General features: G+C 51.3%; 1 protein-coding gene across 2 annotated transcripts in view; it reads right to left on the bottom strand.

Annotated features, from left to right (window-relative positions):
* Nucleotides 1–12484, bottom strand: part of VTN (vitronectin) — a 78428-nt gene that overhangs the window by 44895 nt on the left and 21049 nt on the right. The gene's annotated exons all lie outside the window — the stretch shown is intronic.

The raw sequence follows: 12484 nt of genomic DNA, 5'->3' as shown, positions 1-12484 counted from the left end.
AGGAGCGCGCGCTGCCAGCAGAGCGGGAGGAGGACGCCGGGCTCGGAGCAGAGGGGTGAGGGGAACAGCGTCCCTGCCTAGCAGAGGGCAGGGACGCCGGTGCTACAGTACCCCCCCCTTTAGGCCCCCCCTTTTTTAGGCCAGAGAGAAATTTAGCTAGGATGAGAGGGGCATGGATGTTCTCCCGGGGCTCCCACGTTCTCTCTTCAGGACCAAACCCCTTCCAATCTACTAGAAAAAAGGTCTTCCCTCTTACCCTTTTGGTGGCCAGAATGTTCTCTACCTCAAATTCGTTTTCAGCGGAAACCGGAGCAGGAGGCGTACCTGTAGACTTGGAAAAAGAGTTAAGTACCACAGGTTTGAGGAGAGATACATGGAAGGAGTTAGGGATCCGCAAGTTGGCCGGGAGTTTCAATTTATAGGCCACCGGGTTGATCTGACTGATGACCTCCAGAGGACCGATGAACCGAGGCCCTAACTTATAGGAAGGAACCTTGAGCCGGACATACTTGGACGAGAGCCAGACCTTATCCCCTGGACGGAATTGAGGAGGATCCAGACGTTTTTTGTCAGCATGTCTTTTCATACGCTCGGATGACAGAAGGAGTGCGGACCGGGTGCTCTCCCATATGGAGGAAAATTTGTTAACAAGAGATTCCGCAGCCGGATTGTCCACCGAGGTGGAGACGGGAAATGGGATCCGAGGATGCTGACCGAAGACAACAAAAAACGGGGATTTGGAGGAAGATTCGCTCTCGTGATTGTTGTAAGAAAATTCGGCCCATGGCAGGAGATCCACCCAGTCTGAATGGTGGGCATTAACGAAGTGCCGGAGGTAACTGGTCAGGTTCTGATTGATCCGCTCCACTTGACCATTAGACTGTGGGTGGTAAGCGGAGGAGAAGTCCAGGGTGACGTCTAGCAATTTACAAGTGGCTCTCCAGAAGCGTGAGGTGAACTGTACCCCACGATCCGACACTATGTGGAGGGGCAGTCCATGAAGACGGAAGATGTGGCGGATAAAGTCTTTAGCCAGCTCGGGTGCAGACGGGAGGCCTGGCAGGGGAACGAAATGAGCCATCTTGGAAAAGCGGTCAGCGACCACCCAAATGACCGTACAACCGGCAGAGACGGGGAGATCAGTTATAAAGTCCATTGCTATATGCTGCCAGGGGGCAGCAGGTACTGGGAGCGGAAGGAGGCGACCGGCTGGCAGATGTCTCGGAACCTTGTTGCGGGCGCAGGACACACAGGCAGAAACAAAGTCTATTACGTCCTTGTGCAGGGTAGGCCACCAGTAGTGCCGGGTAATAAGCTGGAGGGTCTTTTTCTGACCGGCGTGGCCAGCTAGTTTAGACGAGTGACCCAAGTGTAGGATCTTCTCCCGATCAGGTACTGATACGAACGTCTTACCGGGAGGGAGACGATTTAGACTCACGGGAGCCACCTGCATTACTCTGGCGGGATCGATGATGTGTTTCGGTTCCTCCTCGAGATCAGACACCAGAAAGGATCGGGACAAGGCGTCCGCCTTGATGTTTTTGTCAGCCGGGCGAAAATGAAGAATAAAATCAAAGCGAGCAAAAAACAAGGACCACCGAGCTTGGCGCAGGTTAAGTCTCTGGGCATGCTGGAGGTAAGCCAAGTTCTTGTGGTCAGTGTAAATTATTACCGGGTGAAGAGCCCCTTTGAGCAGGTAACGCCACTCCTCCAATGCCAGCTTGATGGCCAATAACTCTCGATCTCCTATGGAATAGTTGCGCTCATAAGAGGAGAAGAGTTTAGAGAAGAAGCCACAAGTTAGCATTCTCCCAGAAGATGATTTTTGGGTAAGTACCGCTCCGGCTCCAGAGGAGGAGGCGTCAACCTCCAGGAAGAACTGCTTGTTGCCATCTGGGCGATGCAGCACTGGGGCGGAAGAGAAGGCCTGTTTTAAGGAAAGAAAGGCCTCCTCTGCTTCGGGCGGCCACTCTCTGGGATTAGTGCCCTTACGGGTGAGCGCGGAAATTGGGGCAGTACGGGAAGAGGCGGTAGTAGTTGGCGAAGCCCAGGAACCGCTGAATGGCCTTTAACCCCTCCGGTCGGGGCCATTTCTCGATGGCAGACAGTTTCTCTGGATCCATTCGTAGGCCGGTCTGAGAAATAATGTAGCCCAAAAACGGAAGCGAGGTCTGCTCAAAGAGGCACTTCTCATATTTAGCGAAGAGGTGATTCTGCCTGAGCCTGAGCAGGACCTGACGAACATCCCTCCGGTGAGTCTGGAGATCCGGAGAGAAGACCAAGATGTCGTCCAGGTACACCACTACGCAGGAGTAGAGAAGGTCCCGGAAGATGTCATTGACCAACTCTTGAAAGACGGCAGGAGCGTTACAGAGACCAAAGGGCATTACCAGATATTCATAGTGGCCGTCCCGGGTGTTGAATGCAGTCTTCCATTCATCCCCTTGACGGATACGGACCAGGTTGTACGCCCCACGGAGGTCCAGTTTGGTGAAGATTCTAGCCCCCCTCAGACGATCAAATAATTCTGGAATGAGCGGAAGGGGGTACTTATTCTTCACCGTGATCTGGTTAAGGCCTCTATAGTCTATACAGGGACGGAGAGAGCCGTCCTTCTTTTTTACGAAAAAGAAGCCTGCTCCCGCCGGGGAGGTAGATTTCCGGATGAATCCCCTGGCCAAATTCTCCTCAATTTATTCGGACATCGACCGGGTCTCAGCAGCGGACAATGGGTAAATACGCCCACGGGGAGGCGTAGTACCGGGTAACAGGTCGATAGGACAGTCGTATGGTCTATGAGGGGGTAATGTCTCTGCCTCCTTTTTATTAAAGACATCAGCAAATGACCAATAGGGAATCGGAAGTCCAGGTAGATTAGTTGGGGTAGGAGAAGGACGGGCGGGATGAACAGGAACCAAACAAGTCTTATGACAGTCCTGTCCCCAGCGAAGGATTTCTCCGGTCTGCCAGTCAAGCACGGGTGCATGTCTCTGGAGCCAAGGTAGACCTAGTAAAAGGGCGTGAGAGTCCAGGCAGAACATGAAAAGAGATGCTCTCAGAATGCAGCATTCCCACCTGCAGAGTTATGGATTCGGTGATGAGTTGGATGGGACGTGGTAAGAGGCCCCCATCCACAGCAGCGACAGATAATGGTATAGCCAGAGGTTTGGTGGGAATGCGGTATTTTTCTACCAGGGCCTGTGAAATAAGATTCCCGGCCGCTCCAGAGTCAAGTTGGGCTAGTTCGAAATAACGATTCTCCCCGCAGATAATTGAGACTGACAGCAGCAGAGATGGAGAGGATTTATTCTTGTCTAGGTCGACCTCTCTGAGCGAACCTAGACACAGGCGTTTCCCGACCTCTCCGGGCAGGTACGGATCCGGTGCTCCTTACTGCCACAGTAGAAGCAGCTCCCCTCGGCACGGCGTAAGTCCTGCCGGGTTTTGACCATCTTGGTCTGGTCGACCTGCATAGGCTCAGGAGAGTGTACCTGGGGAGAAACGGAGGGAGTGACGGGTTTCTGAAAAGTAGGAGCTAGACGTGGAAACCTCCTCTCACGGGTGACTTCTTTGGCACGCTCCTGGAACCGTAGGTCAATCCGGGTGGCAAGAGTTATTAGGTCATCGAGAGTGGTAGGAATGTCTCGACCGGCGAGTTCATCTTTAATACGGCCGGACAGACCCTCCCAGAAGACAGACACCAGAGCGTCGTTATCCCAGGCCAGCTCCGAGGCAAGGGTACGGAACCGTATGGCATATTGGCCCACGGTGAGACTTCCCTGACGGAGGCGTAGCAGAGATGATGCGGATGAGGTCTTCCGTCCGGGTTCGTCGAAGACTTTCCGGAAAGCCGTGAGAAAGGCAGGCAAGTCGGACACCAGGGGGTCTCCTCTCTCCCATAGAGGATTTAGCCAGGCCAGGGCCTCCCCGGTGAGATGGGAGATGATGAAGGCAATTTTGGCCCGGTCGGAGTTAAACTGGTGGGACAGGAGTTCAAAGTGCAGGGTGCACTGATTTATAAAGCCCCGAGCCTGAGCGGAGTCGCCTTCGAAGCGAGGAGGTTCAGAAAGCCGGGGTCCGGGGTAGGATACCATAGTATTGGTGGGCAGCGGAGCTGCCGGATTGCGAGTCATGGCACGGGCGGTGGTTGCTGGTGGAGCAGTCAGAGTGTCCAGGCGAGAATTGACATTCCGCAGGTGACCCAGGATGGACTCCTGTTGGGACCTCTGACGGGACAGTTCATGACACAGGTCTGAGAGTGAGGGAGCTTGGGTGCCACCGGGTTCCATGGCCCGAGCAAACTGTAACGGGTCTGGGAGGCGGAACCTCTGAGCTACTATACAAGGGGGCGGTCCTTGTAAGGGAGCGGGTGGCGACCAGGGAAGACGGGCAGGCAGTCACAGCAGGTGACCGGGACAGTCTCTGGGTGAACGGACAGGAGATCACGGCAAGTGACCGGGGCAGTCTCTGGATGAACGGGCAGGAGGTCACGGCAAGTGATCGGGGCAGTCTCTGGATGAACGGACAGGAAGTCACGGCAAGTGACCGGGGCAGTCTCTGGGTAAAGGGTTGGTACGACCTGTGACGGCTGAGCCTCCAGGTAGGCTAGCAGGCAGATGATAGACGTGAGCTCCCAGGTGAGCAGGTGAGAGTCACTGGATAAGCAGGTGGTCACAGCATGTGACGGCGGAGCCTCCAGGTAGACCAACAGACAGGCAGCAGATGAGCGCTCCAGGTGAGCGGGCAGGAGTCTCTGGACAGGCGGGTGGTCACAGCACGTGACGGCGGAGCCTCCAGGAAGACTAGCAGACAGGCAGCAGATGAGCGCTCCCAGGTGAGCGGGCAGGAGTCTCTGGACAGGCGGATGGTCACAGCACGTGACGGCGGAGCCTCCAGGTAGGCTAGCAGGCAGGTAGCAGATGTGCGCTCCCAGGTGAGCGGGCAAGCTGGTCCATAGACAGACTGACAGGAGTTGGAGGGCGGACCGTCTTACCTCAGGCTAGCAGGCAGGTAGCAGAGGTGCGCTCCCAGGTGAGCGGGCAAGCTGGTCCTTAGACAGACTGACAGGAGTCGGTAGGCAGACCGTCGGACCTCAGGCTAGCAGGCAGGTAAGCGGAATATCTGGCAGGAATCAGACAGCAAACTGGCAGGAATCTGGCAGGTAACTGGCAACGGGACCTGAGGGCTGAAGCAGAGTAGTGAACAGTGCAACAACATTGCTCGGGCACCTCCATTTTGGAGGAGGTGCCTTATATATGGTGAAGTCCTCCGGCCATTGGCCGGGGACTCCTTAGGACGGCGCGCGCGGCCCCTTTAAGAGGGAGGGAGCGCGCGCGCGCCCTAAGCACAGTGGCCGGGAAGGAGCGCGCGCTGCCAGCAGAGCGGGAGGAGGACGCCGGGCTCGGAGCAGAGGGGTGAGGGGAACAGCGTCCCTGCCTAGCAGAGGGCAGGGACGCCGGCGCTACATGTATATGTGCATGTAACTCTTTCAGAGACAAGTCCAGCAATACCTCTACATGACCAGTTCGTTACACCATTACTGAGATATCAGCATTAAATGATATGCAAATCAGTGTATAGATCTGAAGCCTCTGTCATGCCGGCACTACTCCCTGCCCAGCTCCACCGCCTGCTGTATGACTGACAGCCTATATGCTGTGTGACTTCACCCAAAGAAGCAGGAGGAGGTAGTGCTGGGCGGAGAATAGAGCTGGAGTGACAGAGGCTCCAAATCTGCAGGTTTGTTTGCATATAAATTTATACACTGATTTCTTAGTAAGAGAGGAACAGACTGGCCATGTAATGGCCACTCTTGTGTAAAGGCTGGACTTGTCTTTGAAAGAGTTATATGTGCATATGAATACTTTGGGGTATGAAATTCTGCTGACAAATTCCATTCAGGCAGAACAACAGTCTAGATTCCTACCAGCGTTGTTACCCAGTGAGTTACTAATTAGAATAACTAAAGACGCCTAAGCCTTGGAGCCAAATTAGTACCTCAATCCTAAAAATTGCAGTAGAGCGAGATGCTACAGGTGACATGTGCTGTCTTGGTTGATTCTTTCGCAGTGTATCATAGTAATCAGACTTTGGTCACATTGTGTCAAGCAAAAAGTATGTGGAGCCATTTGGTATCCAGGAATTTCCAAAGTGGAATCTAGAAGTCAGTTTCAACCATGGCGACCAGCCAACTGTGTCTCGTAGGTCATACACAAGTGGTCAAAATTGTTGGTACCCCTTGTTTAATGAAAGAAAAACCCACAATGTTTACAGAAATAACTTGAATTTGACAAAAGTAATAATAAATTAAAAATCTATGAAAATGAACAAATGAAAGTCAGACATTGCTTTTCAACCCTACTTCCACAGAATTAAAAAAAAATTAAACTCATGAAATAGGCCTGGACAGAAATGATGGTAACCTTAACTTAATATTTTGTTGAACAACCTTTTGAGGCAATCACTGCAATCAAACGATTCCTGTAACTGTCAATTAGACTTCTGCACCTCTCGACAGGTATTTTGGCCCACTCCTCATGAGCAAACTGCTCCAGTTGTCTCGTGTTTAGTGTTGAGCCACCCCCGTAGTGTTCGAGTTCGGTTCGGTTCGTCGAACACCCGTGTGTTCGCCGAACTGTTCGTCGAACTGTTCGTCGAACACCTTCGAACACCGTTAAAACCAATGGCAGGCAAACAAAAACACATAGAAACACATAGAAAACACCTTCAAAGGTGTCCAAAAGCTGACAAACTGCTCAGAAGACACAACTAACACATGGAAAAGTGACAAGTACATATAGTCATGCGAAAAGAAAAGAGGTGGAGGAGTAAAAGGAGGGGGAGACACAGATATAGGCATGTCATGCCCTTCTAAAATCCAAAAAGTGAGAAGCCTACACGTTCAGTCCGCTCCTGCCCGTGCCACCTCCGTGTCGCCGGGTTTGTGCCAGAGCCGCGGTGAACCCTGACGGCCAGCCCCCCCTCTCCCAATACTGGTGCCTGTCCGCTGGTGGGTCGAGTGAGCCCCCCTGTGGTGGAGGCAGCTCTAAGCTTTTTAATTTAAATTGTCTCTCTAATTTGAATGAATACACTTTAAATCCATTTACAAGGATCTATTGGAGGGCAAGTCTCATGCCAGCAGCCGCGTAATTCCAGCTCCAGTAGCGTCCACTAAAGCTGCTGCAGTTAAAAAGCTTTTATAAGGATCGAGCTCGGCTGTCCACCGCAAGGCATCCTACTGCCAGTCCCAGCCCCTATGCCTTGGGGTGCCTCCTGATGCTCTTCACTGAGTATCCCGTGGTCCCGAAGCATTTCCTTTGAAAAAATTAAGTGTCAAAACTACAGGTGGTGTAGCTTGCTTAACAGCTGGGATAATCCGCTGACTAGCAGACACTGCTACTAGGCACAAAGTATTTCCTGGGCTAGATGCAGTTAAAAATTTGTAATTAGATACTCTCGTTGGATGCTGAGAAAGCATTCCATAGAGTCTCCTGGCACGCCATATATGATTCTCTTAAAAATCTTGGGGTAGGGGTCTAGGGGACCCTTTTATAGCCAAAATCACGGCCCTGTATCGCAATACGTCACCTAGGCTGAAGATAAATGGAACTGTATTACCCTGAAGGCTCGGTTGCTACAGAGGTATTGCACCTCACCCAGAGGTGTGATATCTCACTCTCAGGTAAGGATGGAGTGTGGATCAGGACCCGACACCTGCATGCATTACACCACATTGCCGTGGGGCAGGGCGACCAATATGCCCCTGAGATGGGCACGACAGTCCCTGTCCCTGGCTGGAGTGGGGGGAGGGAACACTGAGAAAGGGGAACCCTGTAGTGCAGGAGCAGGGAGGAAGCAGTTCCTGGGTGCATTGAGAAGGGAGTATAAAAGGTGGGCACCATCTTAGTTCAGTGCAGAGAAGTCTGAGCAGAAGTGGCAGGGAGCAGGGGCTCTGCATGAGCTCTGCTCCGGAGGCGGGCCTAGTAACAGAGGCCCAGGCCTGGAAGAGGGAGAAGGAAGGAAGAGGAGCGGAGAAGGCTCCAGGAACGAGGAATGAAGGGATCCCAGGGGTGCGGACGGGCGAGTCGCCACCGCACGCCCGAATCCACCTGCGTGGAGGGGTCAGGCCAAAGGGGGAGACCGGTCCCCGAAACTAGTGGAGGCAGGAAACGACCCTCAGCTAGAAACCGGAGGCTGTGACATTTTATGTGGCGCAGCCCCTCGCTACACCCGCTAGGAAGGCACCACATAGGGTCAGGGAAACTGGCGCCAAGTTTACCAAGAGGAGGCACGAGGCAGCCGGACAGAAGGGTTGGTAAGAAAGGCCAGACAAAGGACACACAAAGGGGGTCCTGTGAAGCGCTCCAAAGTTATCTGGGAGTTGTCTGAGCCCCTCACCTGGTGAGCACAGTACGACGTGGGCAGCCGTTACCTGCAGACGTGGTCTGGATAATAAGAACTGTGAGTAAAGGCCCTGGACTGCATCACTGACTCCGTGTCGTTACTGCTGCTGCCCTGCACCATCACCCCCATCCTCCGCATACACTGCCCTGAGGCTATACTCCTCCCGTGGGGAGTTATGCTACGCTCTGCTGCACCCACAACACCAGCCTCAGCGGTCTGCCCTGGAGCGGCGGTTCACTCTGACCGCAATCCACGGGTGGCGTAGTCGGACATTTAAACATCAAAACCACATAAATAGTTCCGCCACTGGTTTGACCGCCCTGAGCCACGGAACCGAGACTACAACCACCAGCATCCACCAAAAAGGGTCCGGCTCCGGGTGTCCCAAGGCCCAGGGGGCGCGTCAGAACATTTTCATCACCTTTCACAATCACCAATGGGACAAGGCAGGGATGTTCTCTGTCCCCTCTCTTATACATCCTAGTGACGGAGCACCTGCTCTCACCAATTCGCCATAACCCCAATATTAGGTGGACTGAGGTGGGAGGCACCGAGTACAAGTGCTCTCTATTTGCTGATGATGTCCTAGTATATATCACTCAATCACATATATCCATCCATGCTGTTATGGCTGAAATAGATCACTTTGTTACATGGTCAAATTTTAAAATCAATGCAGCGAAGTCTGAGGCCCTCGATGTCTCCCTCCCCAAATCCATATAAGATTCCATCCAGTCCAACTTTCCCTTTGCCTGGCCCTCACAGGGTATCAAATACTTAGGAATTCCTATTCATAGAGACCTCTCCCATCTATGTTATCTTAATTTTGGGCCCTTTATTGAACAACTCCATACAGACCACGGTTGGCAAGTTAGAACTGTAAGATTCACTACGTGAACCACTGGTGTTTTGTGGAAAAGCACATGTACACTGTGTTCCAAATTATTATGCAAAAAGTGTTTAGGAGTGATAAGGGAAGAATTTGTTTGTTTGTCAGTTAAACTCATTGATGGTGATGTGTGTCAGGGCTCTTTATATCACTGTAAGCAATTGCAGACACCTGTGCTAATTAGTTTGGCAGGTGTGTCCAATGAAAGGCAAGACTACTTAAGAAGGCTGTCTCACATTATTAAGCAGCCTACATTTTCTGCCAAAATGGGAAAGAAAAAGGATGTGTCGGCTGCTGAGAAGCAACAAATTGTGGAGTGTTTAGGTTAAGGCATGACTACAATCAACATTGTGCGATGATCAGGATGAAGTGTCTTGGCAATCAAGAAGTATGTAGCTGATTCACAGTACACACGTGTGCGTGCTGATAAGGGCAAATTGAGGACTTTTTCCTACAGGCAATTACGTCAGGTTAAAAGAGCAGCGGCAAAAAAGCCTTGTCATAGCAGCAGATAAGTTTTTGAAGCTGCTGGTGCCTCCAACGTCCCCCGAACAACAAGATGCAGGGTCCTTCAGAGGTTTGCAGCTGTGCATACGCCATCCTGTCGACCTCCTCTATCCACTTCACACAAGCAGAAACGGCTCCAGTGGGCCAAACATTACATGAAGACTGATTTCAAAACTGTTTTGTTCACGGATGAGTGCCGTGCAGCGCTCGATGGTCCAGATGGATGGAGTGGAGGATGGCTGGTTGATGGACACCCCACGCAAACACGGCTACAGCGCCAACAAGGAGGAGGTGGAGTAATGTTTTGGGCTGGAATCATGGGGAGAGAGATTGTCGGCCCCTTTAGGATCCCTGAAGGCGCTAAAGATGAACTCCATAATGTATGTGGATTTTCTCAAACAGCACTTCCTGCCATGGTTCAAGAAGAAGAACCGTGTATTTCACAGCAAGATCATTTTTTTGCATGATAATGCACCATCTCATGCTGCACATAAAACATCTGCATCTCTGGCTGATATGGGCATAAAAGGGGACAAACTTATGGTGTGACCCCCATGCTCCCCTGACCTCTACCCCATTCAGAACCTCTGGAGCATCATCAAAAGGAGTGTCTATGATGGCGGGAGGCAGTTCACATCTAAGCAACAGCTCTGGGAGGGTATTCTGTCCCCATGCAAAACAATTGAAGCAGAAACCATCCAAAACCTGACAAATTCAATGGACGAGAGAGTTCAGAAGCTCCTTTCGAACAAGGGGTCCTATGTGAAAATGTAACATCACCTAGAATAAAGTTTTGAGTTGAAAACTGTTTGATTTCAGTTTCTAATAACCTGCTAATGCTTATAATTTCAAAAATGACCATTTTTTTGGTCTTTATTAAAATGAAAAGGTTGATCGAAAAGTTTGGCGGATCTAAGAGTGTGGCAACCCAGTAGTCATGATTACTTCGAATTCTGACAATATGAGGGTCATGTTGCAGGTAGTGCAGCAAGAAGGCACTTATGTGTCTTGCGCATCTCGGAGCCCCAAAATTATTTTCCGGGCTAGATGCAGCTAAAAATTATTATTAATTTTAAATCTGGTGGAGCTTATTATAGATGGCCTAATAGAATCAGTGCTGCACACCGCTACAAAGCCCAAATTATTTTCCAGCCAAGATACAGATAAACATGATTAGTAATTTGAAAGCTTAAAACGGTTGGTAGGGTGATTTTAACCAATCATCCATCTTTTACTCTCCCCAGGATGACACAGGGGTAGAAAAGTCGTTTCGGATCCATGATTTGTTCATCTTTATGAATGTGAGTCTGTCTACATTATCAGTGGAGAGCCGCGTGCGCTTATCTGTCAGCACACCACCAGCAGCGCTGAACACACGTTCAGACAGAACGCTGGCTGCGGGGCATGACAAGATCTCCAAGGCGTAAGTGGCTAGCTCCGGCCATTTATCCAGATTGGAAGGCCAAAAAGAGCAAGGGTCCAGTGACACAGTCATGGCTTCAATGTTTACTTGGAGATACTCCTGTACCATCGTCTCTAGGCGTTGACTATGTGTCAGACTTCTTGTCTCCTGTGGCCTTGCAAAGGATGGGCTAAAAAAGTGGTGAAATGATTGCGCAAAATTGATGTTACCAGCAGATACTGTGGTTCTGTTATGGTTTGAGTGCTGAACACTTGACGGTCCCACGGTTGGCAAGTTGGAACTGTGAGATTCACTACGTGCACCACTGGTGTTTTGTGGAAAAGCACATGTAAGATTCTGCAACAGTCTCTGCTGATACTCCTGCATGCGTGCATCCCTTTCTATGGCAGGAATAATTTCTGCAAATTTACTTTTGTACCGGGGATCTAACAGTGTGGCAACCCAGTAGTCAGGATTATTTCTAATTCTCCCAATTCGAGGGTCATGTTGCAGGTAGTGCAGCAAGAAGGCACTCATGTGTGTTGCGCATCCAGGAGCACCAAGTCCCTGTTGTGTTGGTGGCGAGGTAACAATCATGCTTCCTTCCTCTGTCCTCTCCCCCCAACCTCGCACAACAGAAATGTGATCAAGGTCTCCCTCATCTGATGAGTCTTCCATCAGTTCGTCCTCCACTTCTTCCTGGACTCCTGCACCTTCCTCACTAGTTTGGCTGCTACCATGCGCCCTGGTAAAACCATCTCCCCCACCCTCACATGCCTGCCGCCTTGGTGCTGCCGACCGTCTGGACCTTGCAGATGTTAGCCCTTCCGCATACAACTCCTCCTCCTCTACTTCCTCCACCTCCTCTTGTGCCACCACCTGACTCCGAATTCTGTTTAACATGTGCTCCAGCATGTAAATCACCGGAATAGTCATGCTGATAATGGCATCGTCAGCACTAAACATCTTCGTCGCCATTTCAAAACTGTGCAGAAGGGTGCATAGGTCCCTGATCTGAGACCACTCCTCCAGCGTGATTTGCCCCACGTCTGGATCTCGTTGGCCCAGGCTATACGTCAGAACGTATTGCACCAGGGCTTGTCGGTGCTGCCACATTTGCTGCAACATGTGCAGATTTGAATTCCACCGGGTAGGCACATCGCATTTTAGCCGGTGAAGTGGCAGGCCCAACGACTTCTGTAGAGATGTAAGTCGCTGAGCTGCTGGATGCGAACTGCGGAAGTGAGCACACAGCGACCGTGCCCTCTGCAGAAGGCCATCTA

This window comes from Phyllobates terribilis, unplaced genomic scaffold, assembly GCF_046119375.1.
Source record: "Phyllobates terribilis strain yellow unplaced genomic scaffold, ASM4611937v1 Scaffold_2__4_contigs__length_985480577, whole genome shotgun sequence".
Taxonomy (NCBI): domain Eukaryota; kingdom Metazoa; phylum Chordata; class Amphibia; order Anura; family Dendrobatidae; genus Phyllobates; species Phyllobates terribilis.
Note: the sequence above shows the minus strand (reverse complement) of the source record. Positions and strands in the feature narration are given on the sequence as shown.